Source organism: Pseudorca crassidens, chromosome 15, assembly GCF_039906515.1.
Source record: "Pseudorca crassidens isolate mPseCra1 chromosome 15, mPseCra1.hap1, whole genome shotgun sequence".
In the NCBI taxonomy this organism is placed as follows: domain Eukaryota; kingdom Metazoa; phylum Chordata; class Mammalia; order Artiodactyla; family Delphinidae; genus Pseudorca; species Pseudorca crassidens.
Genome location: NC_090310.1, coordinates 45104801 through 45129449, shown reverse-complemented (window position 1 = coordinate 45129449; position 24649 = coordinate 45104801). Strand labels below are relative to the sequence as shown.

The 24649-nt window shown below is 43.1% G+C and overlaps 1 long non-coding RNA gene across 1 annotated transcript; it reads right to left on the bottom strand.

Annotated features, from left to right (window-relative positions):
- Nucleotides 1–5815: 5815 nt before the first annotated feature.
- On the bottom strand, nucleotides 5816–24649 carry LOC137207502 (uncharacterized). The gene is made up of 4 exons (XR_010935121.1): nucleotides 24557–24649; nucleotides 16964–17064; nucleotides 7477–7573; nucleotides 5816–7128 (listed from the first exon to the last, which is right to left on the bottom strand). It is a non-coding gene; the product is annotated as an uncharacterized lncRNA (long non-coding RNA).

Below are 24649 nucleotides of genomic sequence, written 5' to 3'. Positions count from 1 at the left end.
GAAACAGATAAAGAGGTCGGTATGATATGACCTGGGTAGAGAGTGAGTTGCTTTCTATTGTATAATGAATGCAGTTGAAAATATGGTCAATAGCGGGACCTGCCTTTTGAGTGTGTACTCTCTTTCTGGGCTTGCTTTATGGCTAATCTGGTGTCATTTAACATCGTACTCCTTGAACTCAAGAAACAGAATATCTGACAGGATGAATTATCATATAAAAATATTGTGATTAAAGCTATTTCCCTTGGACACAGCCTCACTTTTGTGGTATGCCTGCCATAAATACCGAATGACTCTCATCATGAGAAAACATCAGACAAAACTAAATTGAGGGACAACCAGCCTGTCCTCTTCAAAATGTCAAGGTCATAAAGAACAAAGAAAGGCTGAGAACTGTTCCATATTAAAGGGAAATGTCAGCTGTATGCAATGTTTGATCGGAGATGAAAGAACGTTATTGAGAGAATTTTTGCAATTTGAATACGGGCTGTATATTTGATCACATTTTACCAATATTGTAAAATAACCAGGATTTGATAATGGTATTGTAATTACAGAAGGGAATGTCCTTGTTCTTAGGATATGAGGGCTAAAGTTCTTAGGATATGAGAGGTAAAGAGTTATGATGTCTGAAGTTCTGAAGTGGTTCAGCAAGAAAAAAAAGCAGGAAAAAATACATAGAGATGTGTGGCACAATACGTTTGGTAGATCTAGACAAAGGGTAAACAGGTGTTCACTGTTTCATTTTTGAAACTCTTCTGTAAGTTTGAAATACGTAGTTTAAATAGAACGTTTAAAAAGTTAAAAAAAGAAAGAGCCATTTTCCTTAACAGGTCACCTCACAGACTGTAGTTTCTATGTTGGGCAAACACCAAAATTAGGTATTTCTAACTGTGACCGCTCACACAGAAGGAAACCACAACAGCACAAGGAGAAACTGCTCAGGAATCACAGCAGAAGGTTCTGGGATTGCTCTCATCCAGACCTTCTGCGTGTTGATATCTGAACCTATTCTGTCCCATGTACAGCCCCAGTTCTTCTCCTGGATATTTTCAGGATCTCTCTGTTCTCTGTCTATGATTGTTCTCTGGTTTTCTCCCCTCCGCATCTCTTTGAATGTCTGACGTCCTGCATTCTGCTCTGGGAATCATCTCTGATTTTAGCACCTTAGAAAAAAGCCACCCGTAGTGAGTCCCTGTGGCACACTTAAAGACACTCCAAGCAGTGATTTACGTGCTGGGGCTACAGGACATGGAAGGGTGCCCCCCAAGGCACTCCAGAGGGACAGTGCAGCCCGAAGACTTGCAGGGAGGAATGTGGAAGGAGCACTGCTGAGAAGCTGCGGGAGCCACATCCTCTGATGTTACTTTCTACAGAGCTGCAGGGGGATCCAGAAGAGCTGAGTTTCCATCTTAGCTGTTTCAGGGTCCAGCTCTGTGACCTTGGACTTCTCCCTTAACCTCTCTGGGCTTCATTTTCCTTACCTGTAAAATGAATGCTGAGGCCCTCTCGGGTTTAAATTATTCATTATGACCCTTCAAACTCTCTGATTCAACTCCCTCTTCATGACATCATAGGGTGTTGCAACCTGAGGACTGTCCGTGAGATGTGCAATCATCGATTGATCACTGAGACATGGTGAGCAGGTTCTATGAGCCCAGGCCTGTTCACAGTGGTTACAATTCAGAATCCTGTATCAAGCAGACCTACTTTCAAATATTGGTTCTTCCTGTTCTTAGTTGCTCTCAGAATTTGGACAAGTTATTTACTCTGCCTAAAACCTCAATCGTCTCATCTGTAAAATGGGATCTGTAATGGTACTTATTCTCAAAGGTTATTGAGAAGATTAAATGAGATAATGCATAGAGTACCACATAATGAGCATTCATTAAAAATAGTATTTCTAAATACTATTAATGATATTCTATTAGAATGTCAGAAAAATCCCTTTCATCCAGGATACTCTGATTGAACTTACATGATTGAAATTCATTTAACAACCCGACAACAGTGCAGAAAGGCAAGAAATTTAGTGATAAAGTCTGTGTGTCAGAGACAAACAAGATTCTAGTAGGTGAAAAAGTTTTGGCCAGGATTGGAATTATTCCTGGCTTAAATATTCAAAGTACTACTAAGTATGGAACAACTTAAAAATATATATGTAAAATCTTATTTATTTTTAAAATGCATTAAATATAAAACTAATACATGGATACATCTAACTTGAAAAAATAATTTCAAGTAATACAGAGTTAGGAAAAGTCTTCTTTATTGTTACCCAAGTTTCACTCCACTCCCCAGATGTAATCACTGTTATCAGTTAGGATGAATTTTTTGAAAGATTTTGTCCTTCTATTTATTTTTGTTTAAATATTCTAAAGCTGGGAAATAAAGGGCCGAGAGTTTGTGACTGTTACGTTGGTTAGTTGTTCCCTTTATCTATATGAAATATCTCTTCGGGACTTCCCTGGCGATCCAGTGGTTAAGTCTCCGTGCTTCCAATGCAGGGGGTGTGGGTTCAGTCCCTGACTGGGGAACTAAGATCCTACATGCTGTGCAGTGTGGCCAAAAAAAAGAAAAAAGAAATATCTCTTGTCCCTTTAATGCTTTCCAGTTCTAACTTTGCCTAGAAGTGTTGTTTTTCAGTTCTATTTTGGTAGCATGTACCTCCTATAGCTTTTATATGTATTTATTTTCAACCTTTTGACATGCTTATACTACTGATACATCTCTTGTTGATAACACAGGAGTTGGGCCTCTTCAACTTGCGTGATGGTTTTCTTTAGTTCTGTGATTTCTTTTTCTAGTATTGCGTTCAGAGCTCTCACTCCATTCACTCTGTTCTCTCCTAAAATTCTCATTAGATGTCGGCACTTCTGACTTGTTCCTCCAAACCCCTTAATTTTTCTTCTATACCCCATAATTTTTTTGCTTTTTAAATCCTGCATTCTGGTAGAATTCCTCCCCTTAGTCTTCCCGGCCACTGGTTTATGTTACACCAATGTCTATTTTGCTGTTCGGCCCATTACTTAGCTGTTAATTTCAACAGTACATTTAAAAAACATTTCCTAGATCTTTAACTGAGCATTTTTCATGGCTACAGTGTCTTCTTAGATTTGTCGTAGACTAGGGATTATAATCAACTCTGTTTCTTTTTTTTTTTTTTTTTTCTTTTTGCGGTACGCGGGCCTCTCACTGTTGTGGCCTCTCCCGTTGCGGAGCACAGGCTCCAGACGCGCAGACTCAGCGGCCATGGCTCACGGGCCCAGCCGCTGCGCGGCATGTGGAATCTTCCCGGACCGGGACACGAACCCGTGTCCCCTGCATCAGCAGGCGGACTCTCAACCACTGCGCCACCAGGGAAGCCCAACTCTGTTTCTTAATTTGTTGAGTTTGGTGCTGCTTTTCCACTTGTTGATCCACTCAAATGTTTGCATATTCTTGCCGATTTCCTATTGCCCCGACTCTGTGACTATTTTGTCTTCGCCATGACAACCCATTCAATGATTCATTCATTATGTTGCATATGGGGGATCTGCTTCTAGGTGGCGTGGACCGCAGCCTCTCTCCAGGTTGGAGAGTAGCAGGTGGGCACAGGATGTGTTGTTCAGCAGGGCACGCCACCTTCTGGACAGGAGCAATACCTAATACGTTTGGTCACCATCGTCCTCGGTGTTGTCCCTCCTGTCCCATCTGAATGCCAGATTCTTCTGCTCAGACTAAGATGGTCCTGTTGAGCACTTTCTAGCCCCGCAGAGAGTTGGAAGGGGAAGAGGAGTCAACTGTTCAGTTTGTCTGTTGGTGGTATCCCAACCAGAGATCCAGAAGCCACCACACCCCAGGTCCCCTCCCACCCCTATCTTTGCCACCTCTAGGCTGGAAGCGCCCCACATTGTACAGAAGTCCTCTCCTACATGGGTTTTCACTTTGTATGGTACAATTTTACTTTCCTTCTGATCTACCAAAAAAAACCTCTTCTTGTTTTCCATCCTGATTATATATTTATTTTTAAATATATATTTCTCCTATAATTTCTAAGATGGTGCAATGGGAAGAAGTTACAGAATATTGTCGGGAGCCTATCTCTTTCTGAAGCGACTTTAAAAACTGTTTTCTTTTAAGTTTTATTCTCAAAGAGCACAGGAAATAGTGTTGTATTTATTTATTACAAGGAGTTATCTTTATATTCTGTCAGGGTTATATTTCAACTCCTTGAAAGCATATTCATTATAGAGATGCTCTTGTTAAAAGAGAAACCTTTGAAGAATGCCAAGGGTTATCTTGGCAGAAATCCACAGTAAACAGAGCTCTGGCTCAAAAAGACAACAATAAGCAGTTTTCCAGATAAATGACCCTGTAAGAGAAGGCACAATTCTGCATCCGACAGTGTTGCGTGTGTTTGTGCACGTGCATGCATACGTGTTTGTGCTCTTAATAGAAAGTTTTATTTGCAATTTCATGTTAATTAGTGGCCAGTTATTGGCCAAGACTTGATATTAAGTTAGGAAATAAGTATAATGAGAACTTGTATCCATCCCATGAGGAAGATTCTCTTACGGAGAAAACGAAATATAACTTCTGCCTTTTCCTCCATAAAATAGCAAATTCAGCACTAAGGTTCTGCTCTCTTGTATATAAAGTCTAGGTTTCAAAAGAAACCTCTGACCATTTACTCTGACTGGCAATAGTATGTTCTCCCCTCTTGAACTCACTTCTATGCTTATCATTCATTCTTACATTCACTGTAGTGGCTAATTTTTGCTTTGCAATAAACCACCCTAACTATTATGGGGCTTAAAACAACAGTCATTTATTCAGCTCAGGCATTGACCAGGTGCTCTTCTGTCCGGGTGGGGCTTCGCTGAGCCCAGGCGGCCTCACTCACACATCTGTGGTCAGTGGGTGATTTGGCCGAGGGCTGCTGGGCTACTGGCAGAGGTGATGGGGATATTGGTCTGACTGGTCCACTCATCTCTCATCAGCTTGCAGCCTAGCTTCCACTCCTTCACGGGGAAGCTGGGACCCAACAGCAGAAAGAGGGTAAAACCGAAAGCATGAGCCCCCCTGGGGCCTGAGCTTGCCTCACACCTGTTAATGTCCCATTGGTTAAAGCCAGTCAGTCACAAGGTAAAGAATATATTCAAGGAGTGAAAGAGGGAAAGAATTTGTGGCCATTTTGCAATCTATCAAGTCACATTATAGCTAATTCTATGAATTCAGTTTACCCAGACACATTTAAGATTTCTCCACAAAATTCAAGCGACGAAGAAAAAAATATCACGGGGAAATTACAGCAATTACATAGTAATTTCTTATTCTGAAATAACACGAGATTGGGTAGGAAGACTGAGTTCCAGACCCAGTCCACCATTTTTTTTTAATCAATGTGATTTTGGGCAAATCATGTAGTTTCAGAATTAGATTTTTTTTTTTTTTTTTTGCGGTACGCGGGCTTCTCACTGTTGTGGCCTCTCCCGTTGCTGAGCACAGGCTCCGGACGCGCAGGCTCAGTGGCCATGGCTCACGGGCCCAGCCGCTCCGCAGCATATGGGATCTTCCCGGACCGGGGCACGAACCCACGTCCCCTGCATCGGCAGTCGGACTCTCAACCACTGCACCACCAGGGAAGCCCAGAATTAGATTTTTTAACATTTAAAATGAAGGGGTTGGGACTTCCCTGGTGGTGCAGTGGTTAAGAATCTGCCTGCCCATGAAGGGGACACGGGTTCTAGCTGTGGTCTGGGAAGATCCCACATGCCACGGAGCACCTAAGTCCGTGCGCCACAACTACTGAGCCTGCGCTCTAGAGCCCACATGCCACAACTACCGAAGCCCATGTGCCACAACTACTGAAGCCCACACACCTAGAGCCCGTGCTCTGCAACAAGAGAAGCCACCGCAATGAGAAGCCCACGTACCGCAGCAAAACATAGCCCCCACTAGCTGGAACTAGAGAAAGCCCGTGCAGCAACGAAGACCCAACGCAGCCATAAATAAATAAATTTAATTTTAAAAATAAATAAAAAATAAAATGAAGGGTTTGGACTGGATTATCTCTGAGGCCTCTCTTCTCACTCCATTATTAATAAGAAGAAATTTGACATAAGGTGTATAAAAGCAAACAAATTCTTTATCTGGAAGAATTTACATGAACAAAAATTCTTCTGCACCCAGCAAAAGTATAGGAATTTCTATTCCAAGAATAGAAGTATTCTATTTAGACATACTTAATACAATAAGTATTCCCAGATTTGGACTTTGGATACTTAATCCCCAAAGAAAAACTTTCATCTCTCTTTCTCCAACCTGTCCACTCCATCTTTGACCAGATTTCCTATGACAAGATCAAACCAATGGACTTGGGCCTGACCTTCCTGCCTTGCTGTGCTCTCCCACCTTAGGTTACCTTTGATCTCGTTGAGACAGACTGTGTCCTCTACCTTCTTCTTGTTCCTAGAAGTTAGTGTCACATGTCAATCATCAATAAACATTGGTTGAATGAATGGAATAAAATTGAGCTGATTTTCCACACTGAGTAGATTCTGCATATGTTTCCTTGAGGACCAGAACAGCATATTTTGGGTGAAACTGGAAAACAGTGGCAGCTACACCTCCAGGCTCAGTTAGAGGCTTTCTACCTCCAACATAAAGCGATTTGATTTGCTATGGCCATGGGAGTGGGAATGCACTTTGCTCTGTAAGATGGAGGAGCAAGCCTTGCATTCTCCAGAACACGAATCAGAGATCCCATTCTGTTTGGAATAGAAGAAGGTGGTAAGGAACTCAAAGTTCAGCCACCACCTGGGCATCACCGATCTGGAACGCTAAAGGCACTTGAACCTCAGTTCTCTAAGGCTGAGCCTAGGACTGGCGCCAGCCCTCTCAGCAGCAGGGAGGCAAGTCCGTTCATGCAGCCCTGTTGGTCTACACATATATACTCCAGCCCATCTCCCATCAATGGCACGAGCACCAGGAGGGAGACAGGGAGGAAAACAGTCTCATCATGTTCTCCCAACAAAGCCAGCATTTGGATAATCAGCAGGTGACCAGCAACATTTTTTTGAAAGTCATTGGCTTTCCATCCAAGGTCTGTCATTATTCCTTCCTGGGTTTTGGCCAAGATTATCTCTGAAAGTAAAAGACGGAAATAAGCAAACTCGTATTGAACAATGAGATTTCTTCCATTTAACTTAAATAAGCAAGAAAAGCAACAACAAAATTCAATAGCAAAGGAAAAAAAATCCCGGTCATTTTCATTGACTCACGATAGAGCTACTAAATTTAATGCAAGATAACTTATTGATTAACCCAGTGAAGTAGGTACTAGAAACGAGTCTTGCAGGGGAAACAAAATATCTGATTTGGGAAAAATTATATTCAAGAGGTTCATGTTCATTTTAAACCTCAAAAGGTAAATAGTAATGAAAAATTGAGGGCTTAAGCTTGTGATTAAAACTGATTTAGGAGTGGCCTTACCCAAAGCCAAGGAAATGCAGTAGGAGTCCTCATTCTCTCTCTTGCATGGTTGTTCTCCAATTAATTAATTAACCCTTAATTGTTCCACACCATACTCCTGTGAGAGGGAAAGCTGGTTAAGTCCTGCCATCTTAATGAGAAGGAACGCGAGGCAATGGGATGTAAAATGATCTCTTAAGTCACAGAAGGGTCCATGTTAGAACCAGTGCAGAACACACGTCCTCCCAGCTTCCTGTCCTGTGCAAAGAAGGGCGTCTCTGAGTAAGCAGATGGTTGCCCTTCGTTCTCCACCAAAGGCAGCCTTTTTGACTTAAAGCAAGAGGAAGTTAGCTTCTGCACCACATTTTCTGCAGCCTTTCAGGACAAGCAGCTATGATGCCATGTACCATAGTACCTGGATTTCCCAGTGTTGACTATTTGCAAAGGGTTTGAAAAGGAGAGAGAAAAATGCTCGTATGTAAACATACACTGATCATTATTTTCTTATGACTGGCTGCCTTCTAAAGGGAGCTAGACATGTAAAGTTGGGAGCAGATTTTCAGAGCACTGTGAAGGTAACGCATTGTGATTTCCCAGCCACACTTACAAACATTTCTAAGTGGTTCTTCCGCAATGTCTCGAGGGATGGAAATAAATAAAGTAAGTGTTTTGGTGGATATAATACACTATTGGGTCCCAAAGCTCTTTAGTTCAAGATTAAGAAGACTAACAGAAATTGTAATCGGAATAAATCTGGAAAACTGGAAGGAGTAGGTGCTCTTAATAAGTTTGCAGATAGATCGTGAAATCCCATTCAAAGAGCAGGACCAACTTGGCTCCTAGCGCTACCTTTATTCAAATTCATGGAAGGATAAATCAACAGTGTTTGAAGTGCCTCAGAGCGAGTATGTATGTGACAAGCACAAAAGAATTACTGAAGGCAGGAATCCAGCTCTGTGTGGCAGGGTTACTGAAATCCACATTGTTCACTTTTGAACAATTCAAAGGAAAAAAAAGAAAGAAAAATATAGTATAAGCAGATGTTTCCTTTTCAATGTTTTTAGCAAACGCTCTGAGCAATTGGACACAGCTGCTTCCTTTGGCCCACACAGGCCACCATTGTACTGCAGGTGGTGGACGGCTGGATAACAAACAACATGGGGGATGCTTCGGTGTAGTTCACCCGCCACACTACTCGGCCACTCCGAGTTCAGACCTTCTTGTGAATCTTGACGTGGCTGGGGAAAAGGAACCTTCCAGCCCCAGCTTACAGGGATGAAGTTAAGGTCCCACTATCTTGGTCAAGGAATCAAATCGTCTTCCCAGCTGTCATGGGATGACTTGTGTCCATGCCCTTCCCTCTTTCATATGTTCAGAAAGTGACTATATTTGGAGATGGGGTTTTAAAGAGGTGATGAAGTTAAAATTATGCCAAGAGAGTCGGCCCTAATCCAGTTTGACTGGTGCCCTTATAAGAAGAGGAGATTAGGACACAGAGACATCAGGGATACACAGCACAGAGCAAAGGCCACGTGAGGACATGGAGAGAAGCTGGCCATCTGCAAGTCAAGGAGAGAGGCCTTGGGAGAAACCACATCTTCAAGGACTTCCAGCGTCCAGAATCGTGAGAAAATAAAATTCTGCTGCTTAAGCCACCCGGTCTGTGGTACTTTGTTAAGCAGCCCAAGCAGACTAAGGCACCAGCTCTTGATCCTGCACTCACCTGCAGAGGAGCAGAGCCCCTATATCCAGGCAAGCAATAGGAGAAACGTTTGTTGAATGAATGAATGAATGAATGAATGAAAGAAATGGACATGCCTCTCCTTCAGTTTCCTTATTTCTCTAAAAGAGGCACAGTTCCAGTAACTCCATCCCAGTACTATGGCTGGACATACCGATCAAGGGCTTAGCACATTGTGGCCGGCACATGGGAAACCCATAAAAGTGTTTGCTCTTATGACATTTACTATTAAGCTTTGAATAGTTCTCGTCTTTCGGTGGCTTTATAGACAATGAGCCTTAACGTAGGCAGTGAGATGCATTCTTGAGCACCGGGAGCATTTTACTTCACGCAGTTCCAATAAAACTCGGGCTGTTTATCTCTATTATGCTCAGTTGGTTTGTGGACCAGAAACATCACAGAAATTAGAAATGGATGCGATGGGTCCCATCACATCTGTCTCATTCTTTAATGGTTGGATTAGGTTGTTTTATGACTGTATATCAGGAGTGGGAATGGAGGGAAGGAATGAACCCATATTCTTTACTTTCCCCACTCTTCCACCTCTTGAGTCCCCGCAAATGCACTGGACCCAAAGCAGGCAGAACTTGGGTCTGGACTGTGCGTTGGGTGGAAGAGGGTGGGGTGGGAGAAAGGCCAATTTCCTACAACAATGCTTGTAGTATAATGAGGGTTAGAATATTCACGGTTTTTGTCTTAACGCTTCCACTATGGACTAGATTTTACTTATCCTTGCTCAAAACTTTCCTTAGCTTCACACGATCACATTAGCTATCCCCCTCCCTCCTACAGCACAAGCCCCCTGGTTAAGCTAAGAGAGCCAACTCTTGGGATCCCTATGTTTCATGATTATGGAGTCAGCCTTCTTCATGCTCCATTAATCTCTCAAACCAGCCTCAGACTTGGGCTGCGATCAAAGTGTTTCCAATTTTAACCTGTCTGCCTTCCATGAAGCTTTGTTTATGTGATGCTGTCTTGGAGGGCCCCATGCCCCTTTTGTGTCCCTGTGTCAACTTCATTTCGTCACTGCATTATTATTAATTTGAGGTTTCTCACTGCTGATTACCTATACGTTTGCCCGCATCCGGCATCCCTGTTAGGTCAGGAGCTTGTGGAGAGCTCACCTGGCAGGGTTTGCATTTTCTGTAACCCATATGTGAGCGGAGAGTGCTTACTAACTAAGTGATGAGAGGGGCCAGTCACCCATCCATGTCTACCTTTGATCCCTCCGCCCATCTGTAGCACCACGATTGTTTATTTTCTCCCTTGATTATTCTTTTCTGAGCAGTCGGTGTAGTGCAGCACATTGAAATTGACAAGTATGCCACTGAGAGGTAAGGCAGAGAGGGAGAGTGTTTCAAGTTTTAGATTTTGATGCCGTGTGCGTCCAGGAAAAGCTAACAGTGCAGGTTCGGCTGTTAGGTGGGTGGGGAACACGGCACACAAAGGTTGCATGAGCTCACAGCCGCAGCCATAATAAGGTGAACCGAGGCAGGTGCCAACGAGGGAAGAGAAAAGGGGGAACTTGTCCCAGCCAACTGTCAGCCCTGAAAGCAAAGTGTGCTAGCCGGGAGAGCTGTTGACAAGGGAAGACAGAAAGAGGATGATGGACGAGAAGGTGAAGGAGAAATCTAGGAAGTACGGCTGCAGCACAGCCTCCCGCCTCTCACCTCTTCAGGAAAGGATGCTCTGCCCCACCACACACTGCTTGCCCCCCAGGACGTGGGACACGTGGATAGTCAGCTCAGGCACAGAGGGCTGGCTGGTCGCAGGGTCCCCTCCCTGGCAATCAGAATTTCCTACTGTGGACTAAAGTCAAAGAATTTTCTTCTAGTCTTTCCAATGGAATCATAGAAGCATAGGATATTAGAGCTACAAGCAAGTTTGGAGATTTTCTTATAAACCCTTCATTTCACACTGCCCAGTAGCACACAGGGAACTCGGAATGGGTGATTACCCACTGTTTGCCAACCACAGCTTGCCATTTCTGTGTTTGTTTTCCAGCGTGCTTTTTATTGAAGTATAACATCCTCAGATAAAATTGCACAAATCATAAGTGCATGGCTCAGTTTGTGTTTCACAAAGGGAATCCATCTACCCATGGAACCAGCATCCAGAGTGAGAAATACGATGTCCCCAGCACGCCAGGAGCCCTCATTGTGCCTCTTTCCCAGGGCAACCCCTTCCACCTCAGGCGACCTCCATCCTGATTTCTAATTTCTAATCCACTTAGCAGTTTTTGAAATGTATATAAATGAAACCAAACAGTAAGACCCCTTTTATGTTTGGTTTTCTCCACCCAACATTATATTTGTGAGATTTATCCATGTTGTTGCATGTAGCAAGAGTTGGTCCATTTTTGTTGTCATATAATATTCCATTGTGTGAATATATACTTACTCAATGTCTTTATCCATTATACTATTGAAAGACATGTGGGTACTTTCCAGTTTGGGAATACTATCAGTAGTGCTCTGAACCTTCTAGTGCATGTTTGTTGTTGCTGATTTTGCATATCTTTATGCATATCTATTGAGCATTAAACTTGGAGTGGAGTGCTGGGACATAAAATATTCCTACATTCAGTTTTAATGGATACGGTCAAACAGTTTTTTGTTTTTTTGCGGTACGCGGGCCTCTCACTGTTGTGGCCTCTCCCGTTGCGGGAGCACAGGCTCTGGACGTGCAGGCTCAGCGGCCATGGCTCACGGGCCTAGCCACTCCGCAGCATGTGGGATCTTCCCAGACCGGAGCACGAACCCGCGTCTCCCGCATTGGCAGGCGGACTCTCAAACACTGCGCCACCAGGGAAGCCCGGTCAAACAGTTTTCAAAAGTGGTTGTACTAATATACACTCCCCCAACAATGTATAAGTATTGTCTGCCCTTTCCATTTTAGCTATTCTAGAATGTGGGTTACAATTTGCATTTGAGACTCACAGGTATGGAGTGAGGTTTTTTTTCCCTTGATGGAAACATTCAGTGAGCTGGTTAGTATACTCTCCTCCGGTTTCTGATGCCTACTGCCGGAGCAATCTACAGGACTCCGCCAACCTGGAAACGTTTAATGCCTTAGGTGGAATGATTCAGAGAAGGTATGAGGCAAAGAAGTCATACTCAATTTCGAAAGTTAAGAATTCTACATATGACACTAACAGGCCACAAGTAACTACTAAAGTGTTTGGGACTAATGTTAAATGTTCTCTCAGTGTGTGTTAAGTATTGGGTACTAATTGTTAAATGCAAACAGTAGAATTGGTCCCCGAGTGCAGAGAGGGGAGAGACGACAGAGCACTGGGGCCAAGGAAAGCTTCAGGAATGAAATGGGACTTCGGGTGGGCCTGTGAGTATAGGATATTTGCAGGCAGAGAAAACTAGAGCAACATTTCATGACATTTTCTGTGCAGATGGGCGTGCACATCTGTGTCTATGTAACACTGAGCAAATATTTTAATGTTGACAATTGCCTAAATTGTCAGCACCTCGAGGAGAGGCACGATTATGTTAGAAACACGAGGCGCAGGCATCAGCTCACGGAACATTTCAATGAAAGTGCCATCCTTTAAGTTCCAGATTGTCTTCTTGTATCCTGCATTAGCTGCGACTTCAGTCATTTGGAGCAAAAGGCGCTCTGAAATTAGGGGGAGGTTTAAAACATGGTTTGTATGTTGTCGTCAACTGTTTAGAGTAGGGAAATGGATTCTACCGATTTTTTTTCCACCTCACATTTTGAAATAATGAAGTAAATCTCTCATTTCTTGTAGGTACTTAAAAGGAATAAATGTTATCACAATTACATATCACTAGAAAGGTCACTATGATGCATTTAACCTGGTGGGTATCTTTTTTTACCTCTTAAGTAGGAAATGTAACATAGATGGCCTTGCCTCCAAATACTAATTTTTCACTTTTTGTCTTTAGAAAACAAAACCACAGGCAACATCTTCTGCTTAGGAGTACATTTCCCAGCCTTGTTTGTAAATAGGTGAGCCCATATAACTAAGTTCTGTCCAAAGTGATATAAACAGAAGTATAGTCTGAGACTTCTGAGAAGCCTGCCTAAAAGACAGTGGGGTAAGCCTTCCTCCATCTTCCTTTCTGCTGCCTGGAATGTGGCTACAATGGCTGGAACTCCAGCAGCCACCTTGGACCATGAGGTGATCTTTTGAATGGATATGGAAAAATAGAGCAAGAAAACAGAGCAGAAAAATAGAGGGAAAACTAACCCATGAAGACTGTGGAACTGTCCTAACCTGCTGATTTTCAGTTGTCTCTTATATAATAAACCTTTGTGAGTTTAAGCCACTGCAAATGAATCTCTGCTGTTACAAATCAATCTCTGTTGAACATGACGTTTCCCACTGATGCAGATGGATAGAAATGTATAATCCATACTTTCCCAACATGCAGACTATGGCCATTCAATGGATCCTGATGGTGTTTCCCTCCCCACAGGCATCCCAGTGGAGAGGGATACGCACCCAGCCCCATGTTTGGCTTCCTGCACTATTCATGAATGTCACTATTAGGTCAGTCCTGTTTATTCCCCTTCCCTTGCTTCTGGGTTGATCTCAAGACTATGGGAAAAAGAAGAAATACCTCTCCTCCCATAAGGAGGAGAAGAAATACCTCTCCTCCCTTCAGACCTCTGTTATGACCTTTGTATCAGAGACATCCATGGCCCAAAAGACTTGAGGTACCTTGCGGGAGGCATGATTATGTTGCCTCGACATCCTACCCAAAGATATGAGAAAACCGTTCCTCTAGAAAGCTCATGTGGCAGTTTGTATTTTCCAAAAGTGAACACAAGAATATCTCTGGTCCCACATGAGCTTCAAAAAATTGTCCACTGGCTTCCCTGGTGGTGCAGTGGTTGAGAGTCTGCCTGCCGATGCAGGGGACACGGGTTCATGCCCCGGTCCGGGAAGATCCCACGTGCCGCGGAGCGTCTGGGTCCGTGAGCCATGGCTGCTGAGCCTGCGCTTCCAGAACCTGTGCTCCGCAACGGGAGAGGCCACAACAGTGAGACGCCCACATACCGCAAAAAAAAAAAAAAAAAAAAATTGTCCACGTCTCTCATCACAGGTGGAGTCTATGTCCCCTTCCTCAATACCTACCCCTCCCCACCACGTGCATTTCTAGTTCCAGGAACTGACAGTCACTGAGCAGGAGTGTCACTACCTATACTTTATCTGTTCAACTGTTTAGCTGTAAAAATACCACATACTCTGCTCAGAGGGCCTCATTATTATCAGGACAGAACCAAAATGTTGCTGTTGGGATTCATGCTCTGTGAGAGAAGGCAGGGACCGTTAGGAGCAGCCATTCATTTTATAGATGAAGACACCAGGCCCAGGGAGGGTAAGTTAATTGATCAGTTCGCACAACCAGTGGCATGAAACAGGGCCTTGATTTCAGGGCTGTCCCGGAGCCAGCTTGGACCAGCCTGCAAGGATCGATTTTGAAATTTTCAGGAATTTTGCAGGCCTGTGGCCATGGTGGGAATATTTGCAACCTGGGAATTGGCACACTCTCCAAATCAGGGCTTTCCTCTCCTCTCCTCCCCCCTGGGGAGCTAGTTGTCACACGTTTGCCAGCACACCATTGGCCTTGGCGTTCCCTCCTGTCTTGAGAAATGGAATGGAGGTCCCCTGGGCTCTAGGCTTTTCTCTCTGTTCCCGCTAGCCAGTTGTCCTGCACTCCCTTGCTTGTCCCTCAACAGGCTACAGTTCCTCCAACATAGGGCTTGCCGTCCAGATTTCCCTCCGAAACCTCCAGACTTGTCTGTCCGAGCTTGGCGTCTCCACCTGGACGTCTCAGAGTCATCTGAAGTTTAACCTGTTCCAAGTAAAACACCTGATTGCCTAGCTGCTTCCTCCAGGCTGCTGTCACCTCAATACCATGCACCACTATTCCCCAAGCATTCACACTGGAAAACAGGGAGGCATCCTTGATTATTCCTTCCTTTTCCTCATATGGTGGAATTGTGCCCCCCAAAAGATATGTTGAGAAGTCCTGTGAGTGTGACCTTATTAGAAACAGAATCTTTGTACATGTAATTAAGATGTAAGTTAAGATGAGATCACACTTGTGAAACACTTAATGAACAGAAACCTCAATCAAATGGAGTCCCGAGACCAGAAAAGGGAGCTCTCACGCCCTGTGATGGTAGCAGAGCCCAACAGGAGGAAGAAAGACTCTCCTCTTGCCTGGGGCGGACTCAGCCAATGAAAACCCACGGACTCTGTTTACTACGGCCCTGCCAAGTTCCTTTCCTTCTCTATAAAAGCGCCTTCCTTCCCTTACGTATGGCTCCACGTGGTTGCAGACCCCCAAACTGCAATTCTCTGCTGATCCCAAATAAACCCATCTTTGTTGGAGAAATATCTGGCAGTCTGTTTGTTTCAGGTCAACATACTGGAGTATGGTGGATCCTTAATCCAATACGGCTGGTGTCCTTATAAAAAGAGGAGAAGAGACACAGAGAAACACGAGAGAGACACCATGAGATGACTGATACAGAGATTGGAGTGATGTGTCTGCAAAGCTAAGGGGCACCAAGGCTGGCCAGCAACAGCAGAAGCCAAGAGAAAGGCACGGAATAGACTGTCCCCTAGAGCTTCAGAGAGTGCATGTCCCTGCCAATACCTTGATTTCGGACATCTAGCCTGCAAAACTGTGAGAGAATAAATTTCTGTTATTTTTAAGCTGCCCAATTTGTGATAGCTTTTTACAGCAACCCTAGGAAACTAACACATCTCACAATCCCTAGCCTCTCCACGTTTTTTCCACCAGCAAGACCTGTCAATTACGTTTCTAAATAGAACTCCAATCTGTCTCTCTGCTGCCACATTAATTCAGACCATCTTCATCATCAGCGTGGACACTGCAACAATTTCCTAACTGGCCCAGACTTGACCCCTCCAATTCATTCAGAAAGATCCACACAGAACCTCAGATCACGTTCCTCCTCTGCTCAAACATCTGATTTCCCCTGCTCTTAACATAGCCTCCAAATATCTTAACATGGCTTGCAAGATGCTACCTGATCTCTTGATATGTGAAGCCTCACCCTCTCCCTCCATGCTCCAGATACACTGGCTTTTTTATTTTTTTAATTTTATCTTTTTATTTTTTTTTTTGCGGTACATGGGCCTCTCACTGTTGTGGCCTCTCCCGTTGTGGAGCACAGGCTCCGGACGCGCAGGCTCAGCAGCCATGGCTCACGGCCCCAGCCGCTCCGCGGCATGTGGGATCTTCCCGGACCAGGGCACGAACCCGTGTCCCCTGCATCGGCAGGCAGACTCTCAACCACTGCGCCACCAGGGAAGCCCCAGATACACTGGATTTTTTACTTTTAATTTTTTTAGTTCTTCAAATTTGGCAAATTCCTTTTCATCTCAGGACCTCTGCAAGAAGTATTTGCTCTGCCTGGGGAACTCTCCATTGCCTTCCTCCTACTTACTATCTTTCTAACTGCCTGTTCCTTCTTACCTTTAGGTCTATAAAATCTTTCCCTCCACCTCTGCTTTTTTCTTTCTTTCTTCCTCTGGTAGATTGCATTTTCAAAGATGGTCACATAGAAGATTCACATATCCCCCACCTTCCGATGGCCCAAGACACTGGAGCTCTGGAGGCAGCCCAAATATCCTCAGAAGAGTGCCCCCAGGAGAAATAAGCTTAACCATGATGGCATCATCAAGTTCCCCCTGATCATTCCCCCTGATCACTGAGTCAGCCATAAAGGAGATGAAAGACAACAACTCACTTGTGTTCATTGTGGATGTCAAAGCCAAAGAGCGCCAGATCAAACAGGCTGTGAAGATGCTCTATGACCTTGATGTGGCCAAGGTCAACACCAGATCAGGCCTGATGGAGAGAAGAAGACATATGTTCGATTGGCTCCCTTCTATGATGCTTTGGATGTTGCCAACAAAATTGGGTTCATCTAAACTGAGTCCAGCTAACTCTAAATATAAATTTTTTTTACCATAAAAAAAAAAAGATGGCCATAATGGTAGCCTCCTTTCCACAAGCTTTCTACAGTGTGAATTTATCATTCCTACAGCAAGAAATAGAATTCAGTTTCCTTTCACTTGAATCTAGGCTGGCCTTATGATTCACTTGTAACCAACAAGAAATCGTTAAAAAGTTTTGTTGTGTGATTCTCCAGTCTAGGTCCAAAAAGGCCATGAAGTTTCCACCTAATTTTCTTGGGATGCTTGGTCTGGGGGAACCTGGCCCCCGTGTAAGAAATCCAACTGCCCTGAGACCACCAGGCTGGAAACACCGTGCCTCGTCACTCCAGTTGACGGTCCCTTGTGAGCTCAGTCTTTTAGCCACTCCTGCCCCCAGACACGTGAGTTCAGCTGTTGGGAGCCTCTAGACCAGCCCACCCACCAGCCGAGTCCCACAGAGTGTTTCAGTGGCTCTAGAGTAGAAGAATCACCCAGCCACACCTTGACTCTGAATTCCTGACCCACAGAGTCCATGAGAGATAATCAAACAGTTGTTGTTTTAAACCGTTAAGTCTGGGGGTAGTTTGTTATCCACAGTAGCTACTCAAAACTCACAAACATTGACTTATTGGGCTGACACCTCCGAGAGATCGGAGGCTCTGTGAGAGCAGGTGGCACATCTGTGCTGCTCACTGCCGGGTCTTCAGCAGTTAACACAGGATGCGCAATGTTACAGGGGTTCAATAAAGGTAAGAGGGTCCCAAAGTCTTAGTGCACAGACTTCTGGGCTACCCTGCACTGAGTGAAGCAAGAGAGGAGCTCTTGTCTTAGCCACTTGTAATGGAATCTGACATTTGCAATTTCAGTCGTGAGGAAATAACTTAGAACTAATTTCTTTCTGGCTTCTAAGCTGACCAGTCTTATTTAGAACCTTCTACTGAAATAATAAAATGTATTATAAGCTATATTAATATATTTCAGTAGCTGAAGTAATTTGGTAATTTTATATGTTGGAAAGTAGCTTCATACTAAAGCTGAAAAAAAAGGCTGTGATTAAAGGGAGACTATCCAATATCAATAAGAGATAAACACTATTTCTTATTTTTTTTCACCATCCATTTCAATAAATTCATTAACCCATGTGATGATGTTTCTGCCAGGGGATATTGAAGAAATTTACACATTCACCTTTCTATCTGGATTCCCCAGATAGAAATAATTTTCAGGGTTGTCTTGTCTGAACATAATCTGCAATTTAAACTGGAGGCTTCATTTTTTTTCTTTCAAATTCCTTGTGATAAGAATCCAAACTGTCTCATAATGTTAAATCTTGCCTGAAATGTTTTAAACATATCCTGGTCCCTTGTTGCAAGATGATTCTGACACCCTAAAATTAGAATGTGAACATGACATCTCTTTATTTCTTCAGAACCCTTCTCTGAAGGTATCTGAAAATGCTACCAGCCACTAATTCTTCTCTCAGCTAGGTTTCAAGATATTTTCTTATACAGTCCTTTTACATAGGTGCTCAATAAACCTGGGATTAAATTACTCAATGAAGGTCACTCAGAAGATAGATCATACAGTTATAAATTGATTACTTTGATTTTCCCTTCAAAAGGAATGATTCACCTCACATACATAACCTCTCATGCACTTAAAAACAGTCTGTAATTGTGAAACTGTTTTATAAAACTCTTTTGAACTTTCTAAGAATTACTTCTCAGAAGTGGTTTAAATTAGTGTACAAGTCAGGATGGGTTAGGCTATGCCACATTAACAAATCTCCCCTAAATCTTAGTTAATTATTTCTTGCTTATGTTACATGACCAATTTGAACTGATGTATGTGTGTGTAGGGGATCTGTTCTCTGATGCTGTAGTCACTCGGGGATCTAAGCTTGACAGAGATTCCATCTTGGATATGTTTCCAAGAGCACAAAGACAGGAAAAAGGACACTTGGTAAATTGTGCACTGGTTTTTGATGCTTCTGCCTGAAAGTGATGCATATCTCATGTCCTCATGCTTCGTCAGCCAAAGCAAGTTACACAACCATGCCAATCTGCAACGGGTGTGAAGAAGCATAAGCCCTCCGTGAGCCTGGAAGGAGACAAGAACCGGCATGTCTGTGCACAGTTGCAATGACTACTAAAAACTAGAAGGTGACCCAGGACCTCACAAACAACCAGGCAATCTCTTGTCACGAGGGAACAAAAAGTCCAGACTTTCTCACTCTCACTTAAGATTTATTTCCAAGTGCCCAGGTGAAGGCAGTTAAAATAAAGGAATGTTTCAGATAAATACCACCTCCTTTGAAAGAAAGTCGATTTGTGTTTGCATACCATAGTATTCTGTATCTGGTAGTGGCCCCAGAGCTAACTACTGTGGGATACTGGATAGTAAACCAAACACTCTTAAAAAGGAAACGCTTAGGGTCTTGCAACCCAAAATGTGGGAATGGCAGCATCAGCATCTGGTGGGTGCTTGCTCTAAATGCAGATTCTCAGGTCCTGTCCCAGCTCTACCAAATCAAAAATTGATTTTAACAAAATGGTTAGGTGATCCATGTACACGTTAATATTTGAGGAACACTGGATTGATTAGGATATCTGGGGTATGCCCGTGAAATCAATGACATAACATGCTTGAAATTACATAATTGAGGTCCCAATTTTAAAAAGGTCTCCTTTTTAAAATTTGGATTTTTAAATTGTCATGGGCTCAAGATGCAAAAAAATTTACAGCGTTGAATCATGGAAGCAAAACCTGCTGTACTTAAGAATTTTATCTGCCTAATATTTTGCTTGTTGGGTGGGCCTCATAGGACTGGCATCTCATTTTTCCAGTCTTGAAGGGAATGGCAGTCGTGTGATGTTACTTTAGTGGACTTCAAGGAGAGGTCAGATTGTACCGTGCAGAGCACAGTTTACACATAATGCTGAATAGTAAGAAGTTCAGGTTTTTCCCCAAAATTCTTTGAATTAGTCCTCAAGTCTTCAAAGGCAAAATACTGCTCCCAAGCTTTATGGAAAGCAGATATTATTATAGCCTATCTCAGATGCCACCCATTTTGGGGAGAGGGTATTATTCTCATGTATGTGAAAGACTTCCTATTATTAACATTAACAATGTAGTACATATCAGAGGTAATAGTCATCACTTCTGGTTTTTTTCTTCCCTAAATATGAGTATTTCCAAAAAGAATAAAACAGAAGGACTGAAGTGAAATGAAAGGAAATAACTGCATGACAGGATTTCCTCCCTGAATTGTGGGGCTGCTTTTTATGAAGTCTCAGCCAACGTAATCCCAACCAGCCAGGAAAGGTAAACCTGATGTGAGGCTCAACAATAACGCTTCAATTTGTTTAACGCTTGCTGTGAAAATAATGTCACTCTACATAAATTTCTTAATGTAATCACCACCTGGGGAGAGAAAGAAGATACAAACAAGTTGTCATATATTTTGCGGTTCTATCTAACATAAATAAGCCAAAATTTATCCACCAGTTTTATGATGTATTTTCCTTTAAACATGGCTCTGCCTCAAAACGACTGCAGCAAGATATGGAAAACATTAATGAGAGACATAAAACATGTGCAGATAAGCTACAAAACTATTTCTGTATTCAGAGTCACTAAGAGATGCCTCCGTTAGCCTGATAATCTAGACGTCTTGACACCATTTTATTCCCAACTGTTGGTAGTAATTTTTCTGCTACCCCTAAAATAAGCAAGTTTCCTCGTCAGTAGCTACATTAAGCTTGGCTAGCTGTTATAGTGCTGCCTCTGGGTTCAGTTCAATAAAAATCCTGTTTCACAGGAAAGTAAATCATGTTGCCTAACTGAAATTTAAGATCCTGAACTCAGCAGAACTCAGAGCAAACCAGTTTGCTCTTCCAGCTTGTTTTTTTGTTTTTTTTTTTTGGCGGTACGCGGGCCTCTCACTGTTGTGGCCTCTCCCGTTGCAGAGCGCAGGCTCCGGACGAGCAGGCTCAGCGGCCATGGCTCACGGGCCCAGCCGCTCCGAGGCATGTGGGATCTTCCGGGACCGGGGCACGAACCCGCATCCCCTGCATCGGCAGGCAGACTCCCAACCACTGCGCCACCAGGGAAGCCCTCTTACAGTATTTTTTAAAATATGTGAGTTTTTCAGAAATAGACTCACAGACATAGAAAACTAACTTATGGTTATCAAAGGCAGGGGGAGGGATAAGTTAGGAGTTCGGGATTAATAGATACAAAGTACTATATGTAAAAAGATAAACAACAAGGACCTACTGTATAGCACAGGGAACTATATTCAATATCTTGTAATAACCTATAATGGAAAAGAATCTGAAAAAGAATATATATATATATATATATATCTGATTCAGTTTGCTATACACCTGAAACTAACACAACATTGTAAATCAGCTATACTTCAATTTTAAAAAGTGAGTTTTTGACATCTGACTTCTGATATGACCCTCAAGAGGTGAATTTGGTTATAAAGGAGTGATGGTTGTTTCACAGTGCATCTAACCAAAGTTTGGGTGTTACAATGCTCTTAATATAGCTACGTAACCAGGTTGTGCAATGCTACTCACAAAACCAGAAAAGCTCCTTTCTTCCCTTCTTTTCTTTCCCAGTGCTACTTTCAATGACTGTTTTCTCCAAATCACTCAGGAAACCATTGAGGACCATTAACAGGCTATTGGAAAGCCCAGAGCAACTGCCCAAGGACAGGAAAATGCACTGGCTCTTTTAGAACCTGGGAAAGAGCCTACAGATCATTGCCACTGAGCTGGCATTAGAAGATTTCCTTCTCACGGTGTAATGTATAGTAGCCATTGTTCAGTGATTAACAGAACACTACAAGCCCTCTGTCTTTAGGTCTCTGCATTTCCTGTGGTATTTTCTGCCCAGGTAGTGTCTTTGCAAAGTCTTATCTTACCCTTTTTCAATAGTTATAAAGAGCTCTTAGCCAGATCCACTTATATAATACAGAATTGCCAACCTCATTATCATCAAACAGAATTAACTAATTGCTCAGATGACCAAACTAATGTGCAGGGCAGCTTGTCTTTTGCTATTCAGAAATGTTTTTATTTAGTTTATATTCTCTTTTAATGCATTAAGGATATTCTCTCTAACTCCTTAACTGAGGCAGGACTATTTACATTCCTTCAAATTTTTATATCTACATAATAAAATACTGCTTTTCTGTGATTGCTTAATATTATTTCTTACACTTATGTGCATCTTCCTAACACATCACATTTGTTCAGTGTTGCCTAATTATCCATGAAGCTTCATTTGCTTATTCAATACATATTTATTATCAGCCACTTTTCTAGTTACTGAAGGTACTTCAGTGAACAAAGCAAAGAAATATCCCTACCCTCAAGAAGCTTACATTATTTTTAAGTTGCTGCACTTTTAGGTGATCTTTTAAAATAAAAATCCCCAGCTTAAAAAACAAATCTATTTGGCCTCTTTATCCATATGTCCAAGTTATAGCTAGTATTTGGAAATAACACTTATGAACCCGTTATTTGGTGCCTGGCGATGTGCTGATTACTTCACATTTTGCTCTCTTAATACTCACAATAACTCCAGAAGGAGGTACTGTTATGATCCCTAGTTTACAAATGACGACAGTGAGGCTCAGAGAGATTAGTTAAGGGGAAGATATAAAATTTGATTTTTCTTAGCTCTCAACAACCATTTCACATTCTAGATGATGCTTTACACACATTTCATAAGTGGATGAATGAATGTATGTACGTTTTGGAATTCCCATTCTGCTTGCCATTAAACACCAACAACTTGACGTTAGAACAGTCAACCCATTCTGTGGGGAGAGAAGAAGGTGGGAAGGGTGGTAGGGAATTGATTTTTTTTTCAGTGAGTTTAGGCAGATGATCTTATTGGTGTTTGGTTATTACTGGAGGTGGTTGCCTTATCAGGTGAGAAGCTGGACAGAGACAACAATTCCCTCCACTTTGGGGCCTCAAATTAGCTGCCTCTGGGATTCAAGCTCTTCAGTAAAGTGTTGGAGAAGAGTTCCCTCAGAGTCCCAAGAATTAGAGAAGACTTGAGGGGTGGATACTGGCCACCCTGAAGGTGATGGTAAACTGGTGGCAGCCTGAGCTCAGAGAAGGATGAAACCAGGGCATCTGCCCCTACAGTCAGCATTAGGGGCTGCGCCTGTAAAACTTTTCAGAGGAGCCCCAACTTATGATGGTTCGATGTATGATTTTTTTGACTTTACGAAGGTGTTAAAGTGATATGCATTCAATAAAAACCAGACTTCAAATTTTGAATTTTGAGCTTTTCCTGGGCTAGCGATATGCAGTAGATACTCACCGTGTCCTAATGCTGGGCAGCAAGCCACAGCTCCCAGCTGAGACAGGAAGTAAGGAGCAGGGCACAACCATTAAAAGAACGACACAGCCATCGAAGATACAACAAACCTGGTTAGAACCTACTAGACCCAAGATGGTGGAAGATTTGACTTCGAGTAGACCTTGGGCCTCATTATACGCTCATTGTAATACATTAGCATATGCTAAACGACATGATAGTTCTGAGGCCAAGTAAAAAAGGCCCAAAAGTGGGTTGTACCCCAAGTCCTGGAAACCCCCACCCGTTCCCCAAAATAGTCGAAATAATCCTCCTACTGGGTAGCCTATGAAATTACCCAGTCCATAAAAACTAACCACACCCACACCCCGGGGCACTCTCGCCTTCTGAGATGGACTGCATTCTGCCTATGAAATGTGTATCCCTCTCAATAAACCTGCTTTCACTTTACTGCCACTGCTCTTGAATTCTTTCCTGAGCGAAGCCAAGGACCGTCACTTGGTGCCCATCCCAGGGACTTGCCCAAGATCTGGGACATGACCATCCTCTCTGGCCCCATTTTCCTGCAACACAGGGCAGCCATGTGATCATGAGGGTTAACTACATTCTGTACCCAGACTACCACTGTGTTTTTCACTTTCAGTGCAGTATTCAACAAATGACATGAGATGTTCAACACTTTACTGTAAAATTGGCTTTGTATGGATGATTTTGCCCAACTATAGGCCAATGTGAGTGTTCTGAGCACTTTTACAATAGGCCCGGCTAAGATGTGATGCTGGGTAGCTTAGGTGTATTACATGCATTTGCTTCTTATAGTTTTCAACTTACAGATGGGTTTATCAGGACGTAAATCCATCATAAGTCTAGGAAGATCTATATAAGATTTGGCAAGATGGAAGGCACCTGTTGCATGCGACAGAACAGCGCAAACTCATGGTGAGGGAAATGACCACCGCCTTTCCCTATGCTCTTACTCCGCGGCCCCAGAATTCCAGTTTAACCCCACAGGACTCCCACAAGCCTCCTTCCCTTTTCTCGGCTACCCTTCGCACCTGTTCTCTCCGCCCGCCATGTGTGCACATGCGCGGAGCGATTCTTAACTGCTGCTTTGGAGACGGCGGGGCATCGATCCACTCCGGGCTCGG